Source organism: Mesoplodon bidens (assembly GCF_964165515.1).
Source record: "Mesoplodon bidens genome assembly, chromosome: 14".
NCBI lineage: Eukaryota > Metazoa > Chordata > Mammalia > Artiodactyla > Ziphiidae > Mesoplodon > Mesoplodon bidens.
In genome coordinates this window covers 49800159-49827430 of record NC_138170.1, presented here as the reverse complement: position 1 = coordinate 49827430, position 27272 = coordinate 49800159, and positions in this window count along the sequence as shown.

Here is a 27272-nt window from a genome sequence, read left to right as displayed (position 1 = left end):
CAGTGGCCTTATGTATTGAGGTGCTCCTATGTTGGGTGCATATATATTTGTAATTGTTATGTCTTCTTCTTGGATTGATCCCTTGATCATTATGCAGTGTCCTTCCTTGTCTCTTGTAACATTCTTTATTTTAAAGTCTATTATATCTGATATGAGTATTGCTACTCCAGCTTTCTTTTGATTTCTATTTGCACGGAATATCTTTTTCCGTCCCCTCACTTTCAGTCTGTATGTGTCCCTAGGTCTGAAGTGGATCTCTTATAGACAGCATATATATGGGTCTTGTTTTTGTATCTATTCAGCGAGCCTGTGTCTTTTGGTTAGAGCATTTAATCCATACACATTTAAGGTAATTATCTATATGGATGTTCCTATTACAATTTCCTTAATTGTTATGGGTTTGTTTTTGTAGGTCCTTTTCTTCTCTTGTGTTTCCCACTTAGAGAAGTTCCTTTAGCATTTGTTGTAGAGCTGGTTTGGTGGTGCTGAATTCTCTTAGCTTTTGCTTGTCTGTAAAGCTTTTGATTTCTCTGTCGAATCTGAATGAGATCCTCTCTGGGTAGAGTAATCTTGGCTGTAAGTTCTTCCCTTTCATTACTTTAAATATATCATGCCATTCCCTTCTGGCTTGTAGAGTTTCTGCTGAGAAATCAGCTGTTAACCTTATGGGAGTTCCCTTGTATGTTATTTGTCATTTTTCCCTTGTTACTTTCAATAATTTTTCTTTGTCTTTAATTTTTGTCAATGATTACTATGTGTCTTGGTGTGTTTCTCCTTGGTTTATCTCGCCTGGGACTCTCTGAACTTCCTGGACTTGGGTGGCTATTTCCTTTCCCATGTTAAGGAAGTTTTTGACTATAATCTCTTCAAATATTTTCTCGGGTCCTTTCTCTCTCTCTTCTCCTTCTGAGACCCCTGTAATGTGAATATTGTTGCATTTAATGTTGTCCCAGAGGTCTCTTAGGCTGCCTTCATTTCTTTTCATTCTTTTTTCTTTATTCTGTTCCATGACAGTGAATTCCACCATTCTGTCTTCCAGGTCACTTGTCTGTTATTCTGCCTCAGTTATTCTGCTATTGAATCCTTCTAGGGTATTTTTCATTTCAGTTATTGTATTGTTCAACTCTGCTTATTTGTTCTTTAATTCCTCTAGGTGTTTTTTCTTTAATTCTTCTAGGTTTTTGTGAAACATTTTTGCATCTTCTCGATCTTTGCCTCCATTCTGTTTCCGAGGTCCTGAGTCATCTTCACTATCATTATTCTGAATTGTTTTTCTGGAAGGTTGCCTATCTCCACTTCATTTAGTTGTTTTTCTGGGGTTTTATCTTGTTCCTTCATCTAGTACAAAGTCCTCTGCCTTTTCATTTTGTCTATCTTTCTGTGAATGTCGTTTTTCTTTCACAGGCTGCAGAATTGTAGTTCTTCTTGCTTCTGCTGTCTGCCCTCTGATGGATGAGGCTATCTAAGAGGCTTGTGCCAGCTTCCTGATGGGAGGGACTGGTTGTGGGTAGAGCTGGGTGTTGCTCTGGTGTGCAGAGCTCAGTAAAACTTTAATCTGCTTGTCTGCTGATGGGTGGGGCTGGGTTCCCTCCCTGTTGGTTGTTTGGCCTGAGGCGACCTAGCACTGGAGCCTACCTGGCTCTTTGGTGGGGCTAATGGTGGACTCTGGGAGGGCTCACGCCAAGGAGTACTTCTCAGAACTTCTGCTGCCAGTGTCCTTGTTCCCATGGTGAGCCACAGCCAACCCCTGTCTCTGCAGGAGACCCTCCAACACTAGCAGGTAGGTCTGGTTCAGTCTCCTATGGGGTCACTGCTCCTTCCCCCAGGTCCCGATGCACACACTACTTTGTGTGTGTCCTCCAAGAGTGGAGTCTCTGTTTCCCCCAGTCCTGTCGAAGTCCTGCAATCAAATCCCGCTAGCTATCAAAGTCTGATTCTCTAGGAATTCCTCCTCCCATTGCCAGACCCACAGGTTGGGAAGCCTGATGTGGGGCTGAGAACCTTCACTCCAGTGGGTGGACTTCTGTGGTATAAGTGTTCTCCAGTTTGTGAGTCACCCACCCAGCAGTTATGGGATTTGATTTTATTGTGATTGCGCCCCTCCTACTGTCTCATTGCGGCTTCTCCTTTGTCTTTGGATGTGGGCTATCTTTTTTGGTGAGTTCCAGTGTCTTTATGTTGATGACTGTTCAGCAGTTAGTTGTGATTTTGGTGCTGTCACAAGAGGGAGTGAGCGCATGTCCTTCAACTCTGCCATCTTGAACCAATCCGCCTATTGATTTTTTGATGAGTGTGTGTGTGTGCGTGTGTGTATGTATATATGTATATTTCAGTCACCGGATCAAATTCTTTTATTAAATCTAGGGTTTTTTTTGATCATGTGTTTTCTAGGAACACAATTATATCACTTGAGATCTGAGATAATATTCCTCTTTCATACTATAGTCAGCCCTCTGTATCCACAGGTTCCACATTTGCGGATTCAACCAACCTCAGATCAAAAATGTTCAGGAAAAGATATTCCAGAAAGTTCCAAAAAGCAAAACTTGAATTTGCCACACACTGGGAACTATTTAGATAGCATTTGCATTGTATTTACAACTATTTACATAGCATTTAGAATGTATTAGGTATTATAAGTAATTGAGAGATGAGTTAAAGTATATGGGAAGAGGGAGGATGTGTGTTGGTTATATGCAAATACTACACCATTTTATATAAAGGACTTGAGCATCCTTGGATTTTGTTATCTGAAGGGGGTCCTGGAACCAATCTCCTGAGCATACCCAGGGATGACTGTATTCCTTCCTTAGTATTACAGGATAGTCTAGGCTTTTCTTGTACGTTTCTTGCTGCAGACCTGGAATCATCCATTTCTCTAAGAAACAAAGGTTTCTTTTAGTGAGAAATGGTATTTCAAGACCACATTTTTGAGTCCTAGATTAGTACATTGCTATTGGGTTGGTTATTGTTTCTAGGCCTGTTCAGTGGACAACACTGAGTAGTATATATGTCTAAATCTATATTTGTATTTTCTAAGGTAAAATACCTCATAAGTTTACAGTGATACTTTCAATTCAAATTCAGGCCTACAGGTTTTTACTTAGCTTCTTCTATATTACAATTGTATCTCCTTTATTCCATACTATGAATCTTGGTTCTCAAGGGAACAGGGGATGATAGAAGTAGAACATCTCTTGACTCCTCATTTGTTTTATCATATGTATCACACACACCATAGTCTCAGTTAAACAATACTATGTACTGAGAATAACTGTAATTTTTTTTGCATTATGCTCTCCCTATTCTCCCTCATCTTTTTTTTATCATTGTGCTATATCTATATTGCCTAAGAGTGTAAGCATTATACACTAGACTCTCTTCCTTTTAACCTTCATTTAGCCTTAGTTCTATTAAAATTATATATTCTATATATTTTTAAAATATTTATTTATTTATTTATTTTGGCTGCGCCAGGTCTTAGTTGCAGCACACGGGATCTTTGTTGCGGCATTCGTAATCTTTAGTTGTGGCATGTGGACTTCTTAGTTGCAGCAGGCATGTGAGATCTAGTTCCCTGACCAGGGATTTAATCTGGGCCCCCTGCATTGGGAGTGCAGAGTCTTACCCACTGGACCACCAGGGAAGTTCCTTTAATGTTCACTAATAGTCCTTATGTCAATGTCTTTCTAGTTCTTTTGATTGTTTGAAGTTCATTCTCTAGTAGATTCCTTAGGAAGGGCTCATGGGTACAATATTCCCTGAATTATTGCATATTGATAAACATGTATCTGTGCCTTTTATATTTGAAAGTCAATTTTTCTGAATATAAAATCCTTGGCCTACATTTTGTCTTTTTGAGTTCTTAAATATCTTACTTCCCTTTCTTCTGTTATATGGTGGTGGTTTTGAAAAGTTTGATGCTAATCTAATTTTCTTAACCTTACACATCACTTACTGTTTTGGCTTAGATGACCAGAGCGTGTTTTCTTTCTTCCTGTTTATACAATTCTAGAATAAGTCTTAGTTTTGTTTGTTTTGAGTTGATATTCTCAGAAACAGATATGTTCCATAGTTTCAAATCTTTTTTTTTTTTCACTTTGGGGAAGTTTTCTTCAATTAGTTTTTAAATATTTCTTCTGTTTTCTTGCTATGGTTTTCTTCCCTAGAATCTACATGGTCTATATGTTGGATCTTCATTGTCTGTCTTTAATATATGTCACATTCTCTCAAATCCTTTTTATCTCTCCATTTATCTTTTATTTTTAAAAAATTAAAAAAAATTTTCCTCTTCTTCACCTTCTGTTCCTCTCAAGGCATAACCTACTGTGTTTATTGGTTTGTTGGCTCTAGGTTAGTCTTCAGTTTTTTGTTTGTTTGTTTGTTGTTGTACGTGGGCCTCTCACTGTTGTGGCCTCTCCCGTTGCGGAGCACAGGCTCCGGACGCGCAGGCTCAGCGGCCATGGCTCACGGGCCTAGCTGCTCCGTGGCATGTGGGATCCTCCCGGACCGGGGCACGAACCCGTGTCCGCTGTATCGGCAGGCAGACTCTCAACCACTGCGCCACCAGGGAAGCCCTAGTCTTCAGTTTTGAAGTTATTTTTTCTTTCTTTCTTTTCTTCTTTTTTTTTTTGCCATGTCACATGGCATTTGGGATATTAGTTCCCAGACCAGGGATTGAACCCATGCCCCCTGCAGTGGAAGCGTGGACTCCTTAACCACTGGACTGCCAGCGAATTTTCTTTTCTTTCTTTTCTGAGCTCTGTCACCTCATTTCTGATTTTTTCTAAGTTTGATTTATATTATTCTTTCAAATATTGTATTATTTTCTTGATGTCCCTTAGCTCATTTTTCAAATAGTTTTGACAGTTTTGATATGTTCTGTGAGCATACCTGAGTGCTTTCATTGTCTATAAAATGGACTTCAATGTGTGGTTCAAGACCCTTTTAGACACACTGAAAGGTAAAAGCTATTTCTATTTTCATGATATTACGAAGATGTTATTTCTCTCTTTCACTATGTTGACATTTGCACTGATAGTTCAAAGCAAGGATAGGTAAAATTGCTAGCATTTTATCATGAATGAAAGCAGTGGCACCAAAATGTACTAGTAGTCATTTAAAATACATTTTAAAAAAGCCAGTTTCACTTAAGAATGTTCTTGATGGGGCTTCCCTGGTGGCGCAGTGGTGGAGAGTCCGCCTGCTGATGCAGGGGACACAGGTTCGTGCCCCGGTCTGGGAGGATCCCACGTGCCGTGGAGCGGCTGGGCCCGTGAGCCATGGCCGCTGAGCCTGCACATCCGGAGCCTGTGCTTCACAGCGGGAGAGGCCACAGCAGTGAGAGGCCCGCGTACCACAAAAAAAAAAAAAAAGAAAGAAAAGAATGTTCTTGATGAAACAGGAAAAATTATTAATTTTATTAAACCTTGTCCCTTGAGTACACATTTTTTTTAATGTTCTGTGTGTGACAAAATGGGAAGTACACACAAAACACTAGCTGCATACTAAAGTGTGATGGTTGTTTCCAGGAAAAGTATTATAATTGTTTGAATTGCTAACTGAACTAATAAATTTTTTTAAAAAATTGGAACACTATCTTTACTTGAAAGAATGACTCACAGGTAAACTGTGATTATTCAGAATTGGGTGTCTTGTAGACATATTTTGAATATGAACTAAATAAGGCTGAAACTTCAAGGGAAATAGCTGACAGTATTTGTTGCCAATGATAAAATTTGAGTTTTCAAGTGAAAACTTGAATTTTGGAAAACTTATATTTGCCACTGGCTTTACAGTTTCCTAATGCTTAAATACTTTTCAGGTGAGATTGGTGGTGAGATTTACAAGTATGACTTTTTGCTATTGTTAAGTGAGTGTGTCAACCTTTGGAGGATCCACATAATTTAATGAACTGATGGTAATCAAATGATCAATCTATTGTTACAAAGTTACATGTGGGTAAAAGAGTCATTCAAAAATCAATCATGCCAAAGAAATCTTGAGAAAAAAGAACAAAGCTGGAGGTAACACAACAACTTCATCCTATACTACAAAGCTACAGTAATCAAAACAGCATGGTACTGGCACAAAAACAGACACATAAATCAATAGAGCAGAATACAGAGTCCAGAAATAAATCTACCCATTTATGATCAATTAATCTACAACAAAGGAGGCAAGAATATACAGTAGAGAAAAGACAGCTTCTTCAACAACTGGTGTGGGAAAACTGGATAGCTATACATAAAAGAATAAAAATAGAATTTTTTTCACACCATATACAAAAAACACCCCTCAAAATTTAGGATTAAAGACCTAAATGTAAGATTGGAAAACACAGAACTCCTAGAAGAGAAAATAGGCAGAACACTCTTTGACACAGCAATATTTTTTTGGCTCTGTGTCCTAAGGCAAAAGAAACAAAAGCAAAAATAAACAAATGGGACCTAATTAAACTTAAAAGCTTTTTCACAGCAAAGGAAACCACTGACAAAATGAAAAGACAACCTACTGAATGGGAGAAAATATTTGTAAATAATATGACCAATAATGGGTTAATATCCAAAATATATTAACAGCTCATACAACTCAATATAGAAAAAACAAACAACCTGATTAAAAAAATAGGCAGAAGACCTGAATAGAGATTTCTCCCAAGAAGATATACAGATGCCCAACAGGCACATGAAAAAATGCTCAACGTCACTAATCAGTGAAATGCAAATCAAAACCACGATTAGATATCACCTCACATCTGTCAAAATGACTATCATTAAAAAGTCTGCAAATAACAAATGCTGGCAACGATGTGGAGAAAAGGGAACCTTCCTACACTGTTGGTGGGAATGTAAATTGGTGCAGCCACTATGGAAAACAGTATGAAATTTCCTCAAAAAACTAAAAATACAACTACCATATGATTCATCAATCCACTCCTGGGTATGTATCCAAAGAAAATGAAAACATTTAATTTGAAAAGACTCATAAACTCCAATGTTCATAGCAGCATTATTTATAATAGCAAAGATATGGAAGTGATCTAAGTGTCCATCAACAGATGAATGGATAAAGAAGATGTGGCATACACACACACACACACACAATGGAATGCTACTCAACCATAAAAAAGAATGAAATAATGCCATTTGCAACAACATGGATGGACCTAGAGGGTGTTATACTTACTGAAATAAATCAGAAAGAGAAAGACAAATTCTCTATGTTATCACTTGTATGTGTGACCTAAGAAATAAAACAAATGAATGTATGTAATAAAGCAGAAACAAAACAGACTCACAGATATAGAGAACAAACTAGTGGTTACCAGTGGGGAGAGTGAAGTGGGGAGGGGCAAGATAGGGGTATGGGATTAAGAGATATAAACTATTATGTATAAAATAAATAAACAACAAGGATATATTGTACAGTGTAGGGAAATATCACCATTATTTTGTAATAACTTTTAATGGAGTATAATCTATAAAAATATTGAATCACTATGTTGTACACCTGAAACCAATATAATATTGTAAATCAACCCTACTTTAATAAAAACTTAAAAAACAAAAACAAAAAACAAAGATAAACCAATAGATTTAATAGAACAGAATTTGAAAAGTTCATTGACAGGGTTTCATATTCCGTGTTGCAACTAACCTTCCAGCAATTATCACTTGTGAAGTTTTGGTGTAATATCAAAGAAGAATATCCCCAATTATCTGAAAAAAGTTATTAATATACTTTTTCTTTTCCAACTACATATCTGTTTAAGACAAGGGTTTTTTTTTTCATATATTTCAACTAAAATAGCACATCACATCAGATGGAATGTGGAAGCAGATATGAGAATCTGGCTGTCTTCTGTTAAGCCCAACAGTAAAGAGATCTGTACATATGTAAAACAATGCTATTCTTCTCATTAAGTTACCTTTTTTTGGTTTGGAAAAATGTAGTGATTTTTCATAAATATGTTATTAATGTTAACATATAATGGGTGCATTATTATTTTTAAATGAATTAAGAAATATTTTAAATATTGCTTAATTTTAATTTTGAATAGGATAAATATCAAATGATATAACCCGCATAAGCAAAAGCTTTTGGGGAGTCCTCAACATTTTTTAAGAGTATAGAGGGATGCTGAGAACAAATGTTTGAGAAGCAATGGACCATGGAGTTGTTATTCTGCATCTTATTCTTTTTTATTGTATAATAACTTGGTGTGGGATTTGACATCAACCTTTTGTATTGTTCATTTTTTAAAGTGAAACCAGTTTTCCTGAACTTTTGGAAGGAGGCATGGCTCTGGGTAACTTCACAGTGCTCTCTCTTGTGTTTCATGTGGCTTTAAAAAATGTGGTAGCTTGTTCTCTGAGATTTCCTGGCTCTGTAGCCTTACCTGCACTTGTCCTGGACCTTCTTTTTCCTTTCTCCTCTGTTGACCCCATCTTGCTCAATTTTGATTCTAGTTTCAGCAGTTTTTCCTCAGTGTGAGGACTGTCCTGGAAGGGAGCCCTAATATGTTCATAGGGGTCAGATTGTTCCAGCTTCTAAAGTTCCTTCCATGAGCCCATGGCACTCCCCTGCTTTTTGATTAGGCAAAACTCCTCTTAGTTTCACCTGCTCCTCTTTAACTGTCCTTCCATACTTTCTAGTAAATATCTGTTGGCTGTTTTGAGGTCGTCTGTTTTCATATCTATCAGATGCTCCATTGCTTCCCTCTACTTTCTCGCACGCAAGGTCTATAATATCGTGCAGGTTATATGCTTCTTAATGGTTTGTCCTCACCTGCTTGTATTTTGAGACTTGTGTGGATACCTTGTCAACAAGTTTCATTGTATCGATACTACGTTTTATCCATGCCTGGGTTTCGAATTTTGCTATCTATTGCACTGTTTTTAAGTTGGGGTTAAGAGAGATTAAAGAATTACACTGCAACCACTATCACCATATAGGAGAAATATTTTCTCTCTTTTATTTACCTCCACACAATTATTAGTTGCTATTTCCAATCCCTTTGGAGCTGTAGTGTGCCCAAAGTATGGAGAGAAAAGATGAGTTGAAAGTTCAGTTTTGACAGATACTGTTATAAGCTGGCTTCACATTCCCTAGGCCTGTTTTATTTTGTTTTTCCTCTCATGGTCACTTGTGTAATTTTTTAAGTTTTCCAGCTGAGTCCTTCTGACAGCAAATCTAGTGATATGGACAATGAAGTCTATGCAGCCTCTGTATCCTTGGTCTCTAGTTTTCCGTTACACTCTCTCTGTTTGTTTCTGGTAACCCTCTCAAACTGTGCTCTTGGCAATAATCAAAAAAGCTGATTCTCTCTCCCTCAAGGCTTATGTCTGGTCCAAGGGAAGAGATTCTCACCCTCTGTCCCATCAAACACTGGAGGGCAGCTCAATCTCAATACAGCTGCCTATGTTATGCCACTGGAGCAGCTAATCACTTGCCTATGAGATTTCTTAGATGGGGCTAAGAACCCAGACAGTTGTGCCCTTCTCCCTCATTCCCAACCCCTCCCAACAATAGCAGGGAACACAAGTCAAGCTCTTTGGGTCACCTGAGTGAAATCTCTAGGACTAGATTTGGGATTAGGAGGTAACATTCCTCTCTTCTTTGGTGGAGAAGGAGGGTAGGAATCACAGTTCAGCTATTCCCAAAAAGCCTCCTGACAAATTTCTCTCTTTAGTTTTCTGAATTTTGTGCCCTCAAAGTGGGTGAAAGCTTAAAAAGTTATTAATAATTTATTGCTTTTTGCTTTGTAAATTCTGCACATACTTTAGTCCTTCTTTTGAAATACAGAATGTAGAGTCTGATCATCTTGCAGCTTGAGGTGAAACTTCAATTTTAATGTAGTGTTACATTTTAATAGGAAAACATTCATTTCCTCTATATTCTCAAGTTATAGCTATAGAGTTCAATTTAATATTTGCTTACAATATTTTCCTATAATATCTCCTTTTTTATTCTCAATCTTGTGGTTCTCTTTTCTATATTTTTCCCTTCATTAGGTTTGACAGAGATTTACCCATTTTACTGGTTCTTTTCAAATATTAAATTTTGAGGGTTTATTTATATTTCTCTAACTTTTTTTACATTTCAATAATCTCAATCTTTTCTATATAAATTACCTTTTATTATTTTATTATTTTCTTTTGGTTTCCTTGTTGTTCTTTTACTACTTTCTTAGAAGTAAATTCATTTATTTTTGGTACTCAGGCTATATATTTTCCTCAGTTTTAGCTGTGACTCACTGGTTTTCTTATAAAGTAATCTCTTTTTAAATTTTTCTATATAATTTGTAATTTCAGATTTAATTTTCTCTTTGGTCAGTAAAATTTCATATAAAAATTAATGAAATATGAAATAAAAGCAATGGAGATAAGCAAAGACAACAAGAAGTGAATCTGAGCCCCCAAATTTCAGATCATACACAAAGCAATAATTCACTAAATGGAAGAGGTAAATTTTGAAGACAAGTAATGAATAAACTTTTGGATTGTTTGACAATCCAATTAATGAAAATGATAAAATCATATAAACATACTGGAAAAGGATTTATATTACTTTGTGATTTGGCAGAAAATACTGGACAAAAAATAAATGTAAATTCATGTAAGCTTTACAATGAGAGCATTGATGACAAACTGGTTAATGATTATAATCAATTCAAAGAGGATTTAAGGTTAATCACTGAACAAGAAAAATTGAAATGATCTGAAATCTCTATAGAGATTCGACAACAATCCTACAAAGTTATTTGACACCACCACTATCACATTTAATGCTGAAGGAAATTTTCTAAACCATCATTAATAAAAACAAATTTTGATCAACCATGCTAGGGGAATAACTGAATTATCTTTCTATTTTCTTTATGGAAAATAATATTATAAAATTATTGTCATATGAAGAGGAAATCAAAGAATATACAGCCAAAATATTATAGAGGAGTGTCAGGCAGTTAATAAACATACTATTATGTTATTTTTCTATATTTTCTAACATTTGCAGAATGTATTCACTTTTAAACATTTCTCCTTTTATTCTAAATAAATATTGATGTTATATTTATTATTTTATATATATATATATATATATATATATGTATATAGTTAATGCCCTTTCCCCTCCCCTCCCCAAATTTATATGCTTTAGGCCTCACAAAACTTGTTTGCCCAGAATTGGACTAATGTCAGTTGTCCTGCTTCTCATTCAGATACATTCTACTTACGCCAGATTACTTCTTAAGGGCAGTAGTGATTGTGCTGTCCACGTACTATGTGGGACGGGTTTTCCAAGGGATCTAAGACTGAAGGTAACACCAATTTCCAGGTTTCTTAGTGTGCTCCCAAGCATTATCTAGAAAAGATGAAATGCAAAATGGTTTCAGGGACACTTGGCAGCCATTTGGAATGCTGAAATCAAACTGAATCACTACCTTGCTCCTTGCATGCAGTATATTCCAGATGGATCAAAGATTGAAACATGAAAAATGAAGTCATAAAATACATAGGAGAATTTCTATACAATATCAATGTGGGAAAAGGCTTTTTAAGTTTGATACAAATCCCAGAGGTTATAGAAGAAAGAATTGCTACGTTTTAATGAATAAAAATGAAAAAAAATTCTGCTTGCCAAGAAATAATAAAGTCAAAAGACAAGCGACAAATTGAGAAAAAAAGCTGTTCATAACACATATCCCACAGAGTTTATTTCCTTAATATAAAAAGAGTTCCTACACATTAATAAGAAAAAGGATCAATAGCCTAATAGTAAAATAGACAAAGGGTATTAACAGATAATTTATAGAAAAAGAAATACAGACTACTTGTGAACATATGAAAAGTTGTTCAATCACCATTAAAATAAGAGAAACACAAATTAAAACTGACAATCAGATTGGCAAAGATCCAAAAGTTTTTTAACACGTTGTGTAGGTGAAGGTATTAGGAAGCAGGAAATTGATGGTGCAAGTGTAAATTGGTACAACTTCTAGAAAAGGCAGATTAAATTAGGCAGCAACTTCATTTCTAGAAATTAATCATATAGATATGTCAAATTTGTAAATTGTTACAAGTAGAAAGACATTCACTGTAGTATTTTTTCTAATAGCAAAATGTTGGAAGCAACTTGTCTATCAAAAGGGACTGGTTAAGTACTGTGCAGCTGTAAAAACAAGAAAGCAGTTCTATGCAGATATGAAACCATCTTAAAGACACATCATTAAAAATTTAATGTTCAGGGCTTCTCTGGTGGCACAGTGGTTAAGAATCCGCCTGCCAATGCAGGGGACACAGGTTCAGGCCCTGGTCCAGGAAGATCCCACATGCCGCGGAGCAACTAAGCCCGTGCACCACAACTACTGAGCCTGTGCTCTAGAGCCCGCGAGCCACAACTACTGAAGCCCGTGCACCTAGAGCTTGTGCTCCTCAACAAGAGAAGCCACTGCAGTGAGAAACCTGTGCACCGCAACGAAGAGTAGCCCCCACTCGCCACAACTAGAGAAAGCCTGCTCACAGCAACAAAGACTCAATGCAGACAAAAATAAATAAAATAAATAAATTTATTTTAAAAAATGTAATTTTCAGGGCAGGACACTGATATTTAAATGGATATATTCAATGCTTATGTTTTCATGGAATATCTCTTAAAGACAGTGGTTGGTTGGGTTGCCTCTAAAAGAAGTAGGATGTGCGTGGGTAGGTGGGTGGAAGACTTACTTTCATTACAAATCCTTTTGCCCTTTTTGAATGTTCTTCCATACATATCTTATCTATTAAAATGCTGCAATTATTTATTAAAAATAAGAGATGTCCTATAACTAGGCTAGTGAATATCTGAGCATTGGTAGTTCTTTCCTAAAAAGGACATTATTGGGTACATGGAGAAAAAGCAAGGTAGTCCAAGGCTTAAATATAAGGTTATCCTCTGGGAATAAGATTATCACTCTAACAGTGATCTATGAATGGTTGCCGAAAAGTTTCTGAACTATCCAAATCCAAGTCAGGGTCTAACCTCAGGAGAACCCAAAAATCTAAAGTCGAAGCTTATTTAGCTGTATTGCAGTTATCTGTTCAAAGGAAGACTGAGCTGATAGATGGGACCTGGTTAGCATGAGGTCTAGAAAAGGGAGGCCAAAGAGTAGAATTTGTCAATATTCATCTAGTACTTACTAAGGGAGAAGATGTTCTCTGGAGTGTATGGTTATATCTTTTAGTTTTCCTATAAAACTAGTAACTGTCATTTAAATGATCTTTGAGTAGTGGCTAAGAACATGGCCTTTGAAGATAAACAGACCTGGGTTCAAATATGGTTCTTTTTTATCATCTGGGTGATTTTAGGAAAATGCCAATTCTCTGAGCCTCAGTTTATGTACAGGTAAAATGGAGATAATAATTTTTACCTGAATGCTGCTGTGGATTAAAGAAAATAACAGAAGAAGTCCAGTACAGTGGTCAGTATGTAGTTGGTGCTCACTGAATAGTAACTATTATTTTCATTTAGCTGCCTTTATAATCTCTAAAACTTAAGGTCCTGAAGATCGATTAACAACTGAAACAAATAAAATTGAGTCAAATGTATAGGATATTGTCATTAACAAGATAAACATAGCCTTCTAGGCAGGGTCTCTCAGAAGCTTAGAGAGGCTCCAGGCCATTTCTCTCTCCCTTTTGTTCGTTTATTTATTTATTTTTTTTGAGGCTCTTGGTATATATAAAATAAATGAAAAATTCCAACACTGGGTTTCAAAAATTGTTTTAAATGCTGTTTATGTTAAATGTAGTGAAATGTATTTGTGTTATTCACATAATAATAATATTTGAAACATTAATGTACAGTGCACCACAGGCAGGACATGTGGTAGATGAAAGTTTTACGATGAATGTCTTCCTCTTCTGGTCACTGTGCATCTCTGGGACTGGACGGATGACCTCCTTTGATGAGAACATCAAACATCTGTAGTTGAAGCTCTTCATGAATGCGAGAACTAGCCAAATGGCTGTCCTGAATCCCCAGCCCCAGTGAAAGGCCCTGTTCTAAGGAGTAGGCAGAATAGGCAGGCAAACCCCTCTAATGGGCTGCAAAAGACAGACACATTTCTCTCTTCCAGTTGCTCAGCGTTTCTAACTTGCCAATGACAAAAGCCAGCGTTTGTGTCTTGTGTCTTCATCTCAGCTGGCGTGACAGTCTTTAACACTAATCTGGGCAGGCTGCCATATTTGGAGACCTGGATAACACCCTTGTAACGCAGGGAAAACTCAGTTCACTCACATTTCCCTGTATCATGAGAAGCCGCTTCAGGCCAGTTTAAATCAAGAAATGATACAGTTAAAAGACTTTTTAAGAATCAGGAAATAGCTCCTAAGTGGGGTCTTCAGTTGGATACCAAAGAGAAATGGCCCATTTTCTCCCTGGTTGAGTGAGCTTTTGCTGCTGACCTATAAATTCTACACTATTTCAAAGTTACTGGCTGGGAAATTAATGGAAACTGAGCTGGGAATTTTTTCTTTCTTACTCTTATGTGTGATGCCTTATTTAAAATAATTCAGACTCAAAGTGAATTTCTAGCAAATGGTGCTCTGGCTGCTACTGAATTTACTGATGGTGAATCCATGATGCCTACTTTTTATGTATGATATCGCTGATGTGGTGATTTTTTTTTTTTTAAAGCTCCACGGTGAGACTTTCTTAAAATTCACCTCTTCCATTTGCTCCATAGTGCTATCAGGGATTTCAGGCTAAGATACTATTTAGCAAATTAATTTACCATGTTGAGATTTTACAACAAAGTTTTGCAAAATCATTAAGTAAACCACACGTATTTCTTATATATTGGGATTTTTTGATGTGCTAAGATTTTATATAAATTTTTATTTATCTTGATGAAAGTCAGATAAATAAATGCTCCTATTGTGCTTAATAACTCAACTATTTGCTTTCACAAGGCCAGAGCAAGGCTGAAAGGAAATTCATCTCAAAGCTATTAAGAAAAGCCAGATAGAAAGGGAGCATGAAAATAAAATGAACTATGGTGAAAGGGCTAGACCCTCTTCCAGACTGCTCTACATCATCTCAGCTACCCAGATGGAACAAAGATTTAGAGTTCTAAACAGAATTTAAGAATAGAAAGAAATGATGTGGGATGGTCTGAGAAAGGGATCAATCTATTCTGTGTTCACAAGAGACACAGGGAGAAAAAGAAATTATTTGGCAAAAAAGTCTCAACAGATTAAACCAGAAATAACATGTCCCACCCCCAAACTGCCACCATGGTCCCCATTTGAATACACCTCAAAAGCAGCCCTTGTTTCCACTGCTCAGTTTCCTGCCCAGGCTTGCAAGGGGACAAAACAAAGGAAGTGAAGAAACCACCTGGGTGCCTCCTCCCTGATACTCAGGGGATTGGTTGGTTCTAACTTTTAAGTTGTCACTGAAGCCCCTGGTGGCCAGACTATGAAAAAATTCTGACCAGTGATTTGGACCTTGAGGGTTTGCTCTAATAACCCACCTTCAGTGACTTTTAAAGTTCCTACAACCGCACAGCCCAGAGCTTGATGTCAGTCTGCCTCCTGTATCATTTTATAGATGCCTGCATGTCTTACCTTTCCATCCAGTTGGAAGACCTTGTGAACTCCTGAAAAACCTAGGTTTTTATTCCTACCTACCTAATGCAATTTCCTTCATTGCAATGTTTTTCTCATTTTTGTGGGTCCAAATCCTGTCCACCCCTCAAAGATCAGCTAAAGCTATTTCCAATTTGAGAAACTTTCTGTAGAAGCCTTAGTCATTCTTTGTGGCCACCGTCTTCCTATGTTTGGAGAATCACCCTTATAAGGCACTGTCCACTGTCCACTACAACCCTGACAATGCCGGGTGCACACTTTCCCAGCCTCCTTTGTAGATGAGGTGTGGCCATGTGACCTAGGCTCTCCCAGTGAAATGCTCCCACCCCAAACTAGCCATGAGAAGAAGCAGGGACCATTCAGAATACATTCTGGTGGCCACTGGGGGCTGCAGCAGTGGCAGATACTGGCTTCCAGAGGCAGTAATGTCTGTGCTCCTTGTAGCTGAATTCTGTGTTGGTCGTGTCCTCTGGGCAAGCAACATAGTCTGTCCCCAGTAGCAATGGTCATGATGTATTTGCCATTACAGTTACCTGAATAATTTGGAGCATTTTTTTCCTGCCTCCACAACCTCTAAACCTAGTTCTGCAGTCTCCCAGAGATTCTGTAAGCTACCCACTAATTTCTTTTTTTTTTTTTAGCCACTTTACGTGGCTTGCAGGATCTCAGTTCCCCGAGCAGGGATTGAACCTGGGCCACGGCAGTGAAAGCCCAGAATCCTAACCACTAGGCCACTAGGAAACTCCCCCAACTAGTTTTTGTTTTTGTTTTACAGTTTTATTGAGATATAATTCACATACCATACAATTCACCCATTTAAAATGTACAATTAAATGTTTAAAGTAAATTCGCAGGACTGTGCAATGATCACGACAATCTAATTTTAGAACATTTTTCTCCTCCAAAAAAAACCTCATATCCATTATCAGTCACTTTCCATTCCTCCCCCTACTTTGAGATGTAGGCAACTACTAATCTATTTTATATGTTTATAGATTTACCTATTCTGGGCATTTCATATAAATGGAATCATACAACATGTGATTTTGAGGACTGGCTTTTTTCACTTGGTATTACGTTTTCAAGATTCATCCATGTTGTAATGGATGAATCCACGTATAGGTAGTTCATTCCTTTTTATTGTTGAATAATACTCCATTGTATGGATATCCCACATTTTATTTATTCACTCGTCTGTTGATGGATATTTGAATTGTTTCTACTTTTTGGCTATTATGAATAATGCTTTTATGAACATTCATGTGTGAGTATTTGTGTAGATCTTATATCTTCATTTCTCTTGGGTATATTCCTAGGAGTGGAATTGCTGGTATGGTAACTATGGTAACTACGATTAACCTTTTGAGGAACTGCTAAACTGTTTTCTAGAGTGGCTGCACCATTTTGCAATGTGTGAAAGTTCCAATTTCTCCACATCTTTGCCAAATAATCTTTGTTATTATCTGTCTTTTTGATCATAGCCATTCTGGTGAGTATAAAATGATATGTCACCGCGGTTTTGCCCACTAGCTGTTAACTAAATTCTTTTGCTTAAATCTAGTTTCTTGCAAGTAGAACCCTGACTGATCCATTCCTTATTCAGCCTACGCTGGCCTGTCCTATCTCTGAGCTGTACTACACAATTGAGCATTTGTCCATTTTCTGGATGCAAGATCCTTTTCTCCTCTCCTAGGTTGTAATCTACTGGAGGTCAGAGAGCCCATCACCTACTTCTGTGTCTCTCCTGTAGTGACTAGCCTGGAGCTCAGCACTTATGAAGCTTTAAGCAAATACTTGTTATTTGGAAGACTGTTGATTGGTTCATTACAAGTTCCTTGCTTACCATACAATTCCAGAAACGTGCCTTTCATTCTCTCATTAAGGAGACTCAGTTAAGGAGACGTGTAGCAGGTGCTGGGGACACGGATTTTGGAGATTGCTCAGATCTGGGTTCTAATTCTATTTTTGCTGAGTACTAGCTGTGGGACCCAAGGGCCAGTTAATTAACCTCTCTGAGCTTTGGCTTTCCTATTTACAAAGAGAGATAATAACAGATATCAGATAAGTGTTATGAGGGTTAAACTACATCCTGTATGTAAAACAATAGAACAGTGGTGCATGGAAATGGTTCAATAAATATTAGTTTCGTCTGTACCCACGCATTACCTTTCCAAATCCCTCCCCCAGTAATCTGGCTTAGAGATGCATTTTGTTATGTTTGCTGTTTTATAATTTTACCAGGAAGATGGAGCAAGCCTGCTGCTTACATGTCTTAAGTCATGTTCTTACAAATGAGTATTATGTTGCTAGTCTAAGGCAATGGAAATCAGGAAAGAAGCGAAAGATGTTGCCCAAACTCCATTTTGAGAGTAGAGGGCTGTTGATTTTAGAGAGGTCAATTATGAAGTTGCCACTGAGGAGGCAGGAACAGGATGCAAGAGATGCCTGGGCTCTGCTGTTTACATGTCCTGTTTCCCCAAAGGACTCTTTTTTTGGGTTATGACCACATAGGCATAGAATCTTTTTGAAGCGAAGTTGATGTTTATTTCAGATGACCTATTTCTAGGGGCATTCTCGGCTCTGACTGGAAGAAGCCATGTGTACACCACAGGCTGAAGGATTAATCATGGGGGAGGCTGGCATGAATGTTGGTGTGTTATGGGAAGATCGTTGTCTGTGGCAGCTGTCTTTATCCTTAGTACATTCAAAGAAAGCTTCCATCCTGGAGGGCTTAAAATAAAGCACCTAACTGAGTGAAACACTTTGTAACATGGTTGTGAGGGGTTGCACTGACATCTGTATGATAAACTAATGGGAGGTGAATCTGTTTTTCCCATGAACCTTATCTGGAGAATATAACTTGCCATTTATTCAGCTAGTTATTCAGAATATAACTTGCCATTTATTAATTTTTAAAAGCTTTTACTAGGTGATTTAAATTACTTTAGCAGAGGTCAAAGTCCTGCTACAGATTCCTTAGTGAGAGCTCAGATGCCATATAAATCTGGAAGGGTTAAAAGACTGAAATTTTCTATAAATGTGTAAATTGCTGAGTGCATGGCCTTTGTGAGAGTGAGTTTTAGTAGTGATCAGAGGGAGGTGATCACAAGGCAACCAGATTCCTAAACAAGACACATTATAGAGAAGAAAATGACATGTATAAAGGGGAGGCTGCAGACACAGAAATTAACTTCTTGGTTTTCCCAAAGTGAACCTTATCTGGCTTCATTCAGTCATTCAACAAACACCTAGTGAGCATTTACTATAGATTAGGTTCTGTGCTGGGAACTTGGAGGATGAGGCAGGGCCTTTATTGGAAGATCCTTTATGCTGTGTATAGTTCTGAGCCTAATATACCTCCTTCAGCTTGGATCTTGGAGCTCAGGAGCCTGAATTCTAACCTAGTTCAGCTTAGTTGCAGCCATATGATAGACTCGTGAGCATGAGAATAGGGAATGTTATTGTCAGCATCTGATTTGGGGGATAGTTTGTTACATGGTGTCATTGTGACAACAGCTAACTAATACATCATGATAAGTTTGGGCTGTCTTCTGAGAGCATTAGGGAGCCACTGAAGAATTTTAATCAAGGGAGAGGTTGATAACCTTTGGATTTTAGAATGGTCTCTCTGGCTACAGCAGATTCAAAGGTGGCCATTGCTCCTTTAGCTTGGGCAGCAGAATGAGACACTTGGAGCAGTAGTCAAGCCTTAAGCAGTTGCTGGTCTAAAGATAATGAGAGCCAACTAGAGCATATCTGAACCAACCTATAGCTTCAAGCCTAAAGAATGGATTAAAGGTAGCAAGACTAGACTCAGGGAGACCAACAAGAAGACTGTTGCAATCATGTAGGCTTGAACTTGGGAAGTGACAGTAAAGGAGAGAGAGTGAGATAAGTGGTAGAATTGATTGGTCTTGGTGACTGTTTGATTGCACATGAGAATTTCAGGAGACTAATGTTAAGGGTGATTTGGTTGGTCAACAGGGTAGATGAGACTATCCTTCACTCAGAAGAAAATACATTTTTTCAGGGGGAGATGGCAGCAGAGGCAGATGGGCAGGTTCATTTAAAATATACTGAATTTGTGTGTTCAAGTTATGTCCAGGAAGATACAAATAGAACTCCAAGAACGGGTGGTGTAAGAAGCCTTCAATTAATGAAAACAAAAACAAAAACAAACAAACAAACAAAACCCTTAAATCAGCCTTTCCACTGAAAATGGAAGTAAAGAAAAGTTTCAAAAAAGATGAATACAATGAGATGTTGAAAATTTTATTTTCCAGAATCCCAAAGAGCTGGAGACTGGCAGACTGGCCAGAGTCACCTCAAGAAAGAAGTATTAGGAAGTGAGTTACATTTCACTGGCCCATGGTGTTGAAGGTCATAGGTCAAGAGCAGGGCCTTTGGATGGCTCTGAGATAGGAAATTGGGTATAAGATCACTGTACTGGTAAAAAGCAGTATGTGATACCTCCCCATAACTCCTCAGGCCTTCAGTGAAGTTATGAAATTCGCAAAACCACAACTATAATAGGATTTCCTGTGGAAAACAGTGAAGGGGTCAAGGTGAGCATCCTGGCTGTCAAAGACTCCTTAGAGAGAAAACACAGAGTGCAAAAGGAATAGATAAGGCAAAAGCAATTAAGTGTTGCATTTGCATAATCCTTAAGGATGGTCTCTAGGCTCATACAGGTAGAGAAATTGAGGGTTTAGCATTTAGGTCAAGTTACTTAAGTCTCTGATGGCCAAAGGGACACCCAAAGTCACATCTTAATTACATAAGTTTCTTGGGGAGGGGATTTGGGTGGGGTTGAACAGAGCAATTTTGTTGAAGTTGTTATCATCTTATGACACACACACGCACATATTTGTATATATACATGTATGTGTGTGTATGTATATATATATATGTACATATATGTGTATATATATATATTTTTTTCTAGCTAAGTGGGAGGTAAAGTCATTTACTGTGAGTTCTGGGGGTGGTGGAAGAGCTGGGGGTTTGAGGAGATTGGTGACGGTGAAATCTACAGGGCTGTGTGATTAATTATCCTCAGAGGAGCTCCATATTTAAGGTGCAGGGGCCCTGGAGGCAGAAGGTTGTCTTACTGAATTTGGAGTTTTCACCAGGTGGGTTTAGCAGAGAATAAACAAGAATGGGGATTGTGCAAATCAGAAAAAGAGGGATTTGATCAATGGATCACTGATGGACCTTCTCCATGTTGGGGGAGAGTTCAAGGGAAATTCTAGATTTACAAATATATAAATTAGGACAGGGTCTTTATTTCAAGTCAAGTTTATCTGACCAAGAGTTCTTTTTTATTTTTTAAGTCCCTACTGGATATTTAGTTTCACAACCTACAAACTCATATCAAACTTTAAATGATGAAGTCAAACAGTAAGTCAGTGAAATCTCATTTTTCTCTAATTTTTGTAACTATGTGATTTGTGCAAAGTGAGGCACACCTGTGTCCAGACTTTACAGAAAGATTATAAAGACATTATGTCAGGGACTTTCCTGGTGGCGCAGTGGTTAAGAATCCACCTGCCAATCCCTGGTCTGGGAAGATCCCACATGCCGCGGAGCACCTAAGCCCGTGCACCACAACTACAGAGCCTGAGCTTTAGAGCCTGTGAGCCACAACTACTGAGCCCACGTGCCACAACTACTGAAGCCCACGCGCCTAGAGCCTGTCCTCCACAAGAGAAGCCACCACAATGAGAAGCCCACACACTGCAAGGAAGATTAGCCCCCGCTCACCACAACTAAAGAAAGCCCATGCGCGACAACGAAGACCCAATGCAGCCAAAAAAATAAAAAAAAAATTTTAAAGACATTATGTCACATAATTTAAAAAAAAAAATAACAACAACCTTCTCATCTACCAGCAAAGCAGAGAGCAGCAAGTATTGTCATCTCCATACTGCAGGTGGGAAACTGAAGCATGGTGAGACTGCACAACTTCTTCAAGGGTTCTTTGTATTCCAGAGCATCCCGGTTTCTGAATATGTGATATATCATATAAACTTCCAAACAGGAGCAGTGAATAAATAAGCTATCATTTATTAATATTTATGGAGCCCTTGTGTCATGCTCAGCCTATGGTGAATGCTATAAATTATTAAAATGAAGATGTGCAATCTACACTCCTGGACTTAAAACTCCTGTAATCTGGTTAGAAAGATCAAAACTCAACATACTAAAAGTTTTCAAAGAATATTAGAGATAAATAACAACTTGAGACAATGACAGGAAAAATACTGAGGCATGTGTGAGGTGACCAGTGAATGAAATAGACAGTAAATTGGAGGGAAGAGAAAAGGAGAAGTTAGAATGGGCTGGAGTTGACGGAGAATGCTTTGTGTAGGGGTGGGAATTTAACTGGACCTTGAGGAATGGGTAGTGGTTGGAGAGTCATCATTATCATCCTGCTTATATAAGAGCAGTTGTATAAATATGAACCCTCACGAATCTCCTTTTGAAAGGGCACTTTCAGACAGAAACCTGAAAAGAATTCCTTTTTTTAAAAATATAAATTTATTTATTTATTTTTGTCTCGGTTGGGTCTTCGTTGCTGGGTGCAGGCTTTCTCTCGTTGCGGCGAGTGGGGACTACTCTTCGTTGGCGTGTGTGGGCTGCTCATTGCAGTGGCTTCTCTTGTTGTGGAGCACAGGCTCTAGGCGTGGGCTTCAGTAATTGTGGCGCTCCGCGGCATGTGGGATCTTCCCAGACCAGGGCTCGAACCAGTGTTCTCTACAATGGCAGGTAGATTCTTTTTTTTTTTTGCGGTACGCGGGCCTCTTACTGTTGTGGCCTCTCCCGTTGTGGAGCACAGGCTCCGGACGCCCATGGCTCACGGGCCCAGCCGCTCCATGGCATGTGGGATCTTCCCGGACCGGGGCACGAACCCGTGTCCCCTGCATCGGCAGGCGGACTCTCAACCACTGAGCCACCAGGGAAGCCCCGGCAAGTAGATTCTTAATCACTGCACCACTAGGTAAGTCCTGAAAAGGATTCTTTTTGAGTAAGTGGCAAGAGGAGGAGGAGAGGGGAGAAAATAAACTTAAGACTAACTTTATTAAAATCCCATTTCCCCCGCCTCCCTGCGAACTGGCTCTGCTAGATTAGATTGAGTTTCCTGAGGATTCTTACTACCTCATATCTCACCTGTGCCTAAAATCTCTGCACTTGTGACATTCATGGGTGAACCCTCCATCTGCCTTCATTTTTTTTTTTTTTTTTGCGGTACGCGGGCCTCTCACCGCCGTGGCCCCTCCCGCTACGGAGCACAGGCTCCGGACGCACAGGCCCAGCCGCTCCGTGGCATGCGGGATCTGCCCGGACCGGGGCACGAACAAGTGTCCTCTGCATCGGCAGGCAGACTATCAACCACTGTGCCACCAGGGAAGCCCCTGCCTTCATTTTTGATGCTCTATTATGCTTTGTTCCTCCATGAAGAAAAAGTAAGAGAACTTATTTCCAAAGCTTAGTGGTTTTCCAGAATGTTCACTTCAGTTTTCTGAAGCATTCTCCTTGGGTTGGCAAACACTGTGGCCTGGATAGAATCACAGCAGGGCAAGGTGCTGCTACTCCTCACTTCTCAGTTAGAAAGCTGGTGGTCAAGGGTTCTGAGAATACAGAACCCCCCATCTGAAGACTGGATGGTCAATTGATGGGGATAAAAAGGTCATTGAATAGTGACTATCATTAGAATCCGGTGAACTCTTACTGGGTACTTTCCAGGCAGCAGACTCACACTGGAACAACTCTTCAAGAATGTGTCCTTATAGCACAGGGAACTATATTCAGTATCATGTAATAACCTATAATGGAAAAGAACCTGAAAAAGAATCTATATCTATCTATCTATCTATCTATCTATCTATCTATCTATCTATCTATCTATCTATATCTGAATCACTTTATAGCATACCTGAAACTAATAACAGTATTGTAAAACCACTATACTTCAATAAAATTTAAAAATAGATAGATAAATAAATAAATAGAATGGGCCCTTGACATCTGTGACGTGAATCTAGTAAGCTCTGAACTTGTCCATTCCCTTATAGGTTTCCCCCAAATACACACCCATGCCTTTATTCCTTTGCACAAAAACCCCATTCTCTTATTTTCTCCTACAATGAAGTTAGCGGAACCATAAAAAAGAACTTATTTGTTCATTAAATGCAAGCATTCAGCAATCTAAAGCTCCATACTTAGAAACACAGTTGACTTTTCATCAAGAAGAGGACCAAGAAAACATGGGAAATCCTCTTTCCACTCTTAACACATAAAATTTCTAGATACGAAAAACATTTTTTTTGAGTCCATAGTTGAACTTGTAAGAAATAGAAATTTCCAGGTGTCAGAAATTAAGGGAGAATCCACAGAGGTCAGTGCTACTTGTGTTTTATGAGCAATCCCAGCGCCTTAGAGTATGGATTTTAACAGGTGGAAAGGGTGGCAGTCCAGTCTTTAGGTCTCCTGTGCATTGCATAAGTTGTAGCTGGGCTCCTCACAGAGAATGGGCCAGGCTCCCTTTTTTACTTTTTTATAAATTTATTTATTTTTATTTTTGGCTGCATTGCGTCTTTGTTGCTGTGCGTGGGCTTTCTGTAGTTGCAGCGAGTGAGGGCTACTCTTCAATATGGTGCGCGGGCTTCTCATTGTGGTGGCTTCTCTTGTTGCAGAGCACGGGCTCTGGGCACGTGGCTTCAGTAGTTGTGGCACGTGGGCTCAGTAGTTGTGGCTCGTGGGCTCTAGAGCACAGGCTCAGTAGATGTGGCGCATGGGCTTAGTTGCTCCACGGCATGTGGGATCTTTCGGGACCAGGGATGGAACCTGTGTCCTCTGCATTGGCAGGCAGATTCTTAACCACTGAGCCACCAGGGAAGTCCCGAGGCTCCCATTTTTGACCATGAATGTCAAAAGAGTCAGCTAAGAGAAATAAAGATCCTTATCCTGTGCTGTCTATGCAGACTCAAATTCTTACAATAACCTCATCATAGAGAAGCCCTGTGCCAAGAATGTAAACTAAATATTTATGTGAAATCAGTGAATCCCATAGAACCCCCAGCAAATGCAGCCATGGAAAAGCTTGATGGGGTCTTATCCACAATCCAGGACACAATGCAAAAGAGACTTTAAGTATGCTTTCAAATGTTCAGAAAAAGAGAGGAAGGAATAGAACTTGTAAGGTAAGAACAGGACATATTTTTTTAAAAAAGAAGGGATTTGAAAAAAAATCATGTAGTATAGTAGCTTGTATTTTCCAAAATCATTGCCCATAGATGCCTCAACAATATTTCCATCCCACATGCTTTTCTCTTACAATGTGTCTTTTGTACTCCTTCCACCGAGAGATGGGGTCTTTGTCCCTTTCCTTGAGGGACATGATTGTGACTCACTTGTAACTAATAGAATGTGGTATAGGTGGTGCTCTGTGACTTCTTGAGGCTACATCAGAAATGTGAGGCAGTTTTTGCTTTGTTGACTGGATCATTTGTGCTTAGTCCTGAGCTGCCATGTAAGGAGTTCGACTGCCCAGGAATTGTCAGGCCTATACAAAATGACTATATGCAGAGGTCCTGAGACAACATAAAGAAAGAGAGCTATCTGGCTATCCACAACTTCTCCAGCCCTCTGCTCTTCTAGCTCTAACCACTGTCTGAATGCAATTGCCTAAGAGACCCTAAGCCAGAACCTCTAACTGAGCCCTATCTGAATTACTAATCCACAAAATCATGAACAAAATAAAAGGTTGTTTTAAGATGCTAAGTTTTGAGATAATTTGTTATGTAGCAATAAATAATTGGAACATACAGATATTCTAGGAGTCGAAATATCGAGAAAAAATTGAGAAAACCAGATTAAATAGCAGTTTAGATTAGCTGAAGAGAAAATTACAGAATTAGAAGATAAATGTAAAGAAATCATACAGAATGCACAACACAGAGAGGAAAAACAGAAAAATCAAAAGGGAAATTAGAAGACATGGAGGTTGAAATAGGAGGTTGTACCATATATCTAGTAGGGATTGCAGAGACAGAAAATAGAAAAAGGAGAGGAGCAGGGCTTCCCTGGTGGCGCAGTGGTTGAGAGTCCGCCTGCCAATGCAGGGGACGCGGGTTCATGCCCCGGTCCAGGAAGATCCCACATGCCGCGGAGCGGCTGGGCCTGTGAGCCGTGGCCGCTGAGCCTGCGCGTCTGGAGCCTGTGCTCCGCAACGGGAGAGACCACAACAGTGAGAGGCCCGCGTACCTCAAAAAAAAAAAAAAAAAAAAAGAAAAAAAAGAAAATGGAGAGGAGCAAATATGTGAAGTGATAACGGTTGAAAAATTTCCAGAATTGAAGATAGACATGAGTCCTCAGGTAGAGAGGTAGAGAGAGAGAGAGAGAGAGAGAGAGAGAGAGAAGGATTGATTTATCTTTTAAAAACTGGCTTACGTGGTAAATCTAAAATCTGCAGAGTAGGCTGGCAGGCTGGAGACCCAGGGGAGTTGCAGTTTGATCCATCTACTGGCGGAATTCCTTCTTGCTCAGGGGAGGTCAGTCTTTGTTCCATTAAGACCTTCAACTTATTTGGGTAAGGCTCACCTACATTATGGAAATTAATCTGCTTAACTCAAAGTCCTTCAATTTAAATGTCAATCTCATCCAAAAACACCTTCACAGGAATATCCAGAATAATGTTCAACCAAAAATCTGGACACTATGGTCCAACCAAGTTGACACATAAAATTAACAATCACACTATCCTTTTATGTGCAATTCATTTGTATCTTGGAATCTAAACTGTTTCTTTTAGACTACATATTGTTGCTTTTTCTCCGAGTCTGACACTCTCTGCTTTTGGACTGGAGCATTTAGTCTATTCACATTTAACATACTATTTGACATGGTTGGATTTACATATCTGTCTTCAATATATCTCATGGCTTTTTTGTTTCTGTGTTCCTTTATTGTATTTTTTTGTGTCAAACAAACATTTTGGTATACCACTTTCATTTCTCTTTTGATTTTTTTAACACTATTTTTAAACCTTTTTGTTGTTGCTGTTGTTGTTGCTCTAGGGATTATAGTGTACATCTTAATCATCACAATCTACTTCAGGTTAATACTGACTTAATTCCAGGAAATTATATCAACTTTGCTCCAATATAACTCCATTTCCATCTCCTTCCTATATCATTGTCATATATATTTTTTCTGCATCCTTTGCACTATTTATAGAACAAAATAAAGGACACGTACTAATTATTTGTGTATTCCTCATTGTCATATATTTTAACGTATGTGTTATAAACCCAATAATATAGAGTTATAATTACTATTTTATACAATCATGTTTTAAAACAAATTAGAAGAAAAGAGAAAATATATTCATGAACTATAGTTTACATATTTATAAATATATATTTCTTAAATATTATACTTATTTATCTGTTCTATTTACCCACATATTTATAATTTCTGTGCTCATTTCTCCCTATAGACTTGATTTACTATCTGGTATTATTTCCTTTCAGCCTGAAGGACTTCCTTTAGTATTTCTTGTATGACAGTTTGACTAGTAACACATTCTCTGAATTGTTGATCATTGGAAATGTCCTTATTTTTAGTTTTGATTGATAT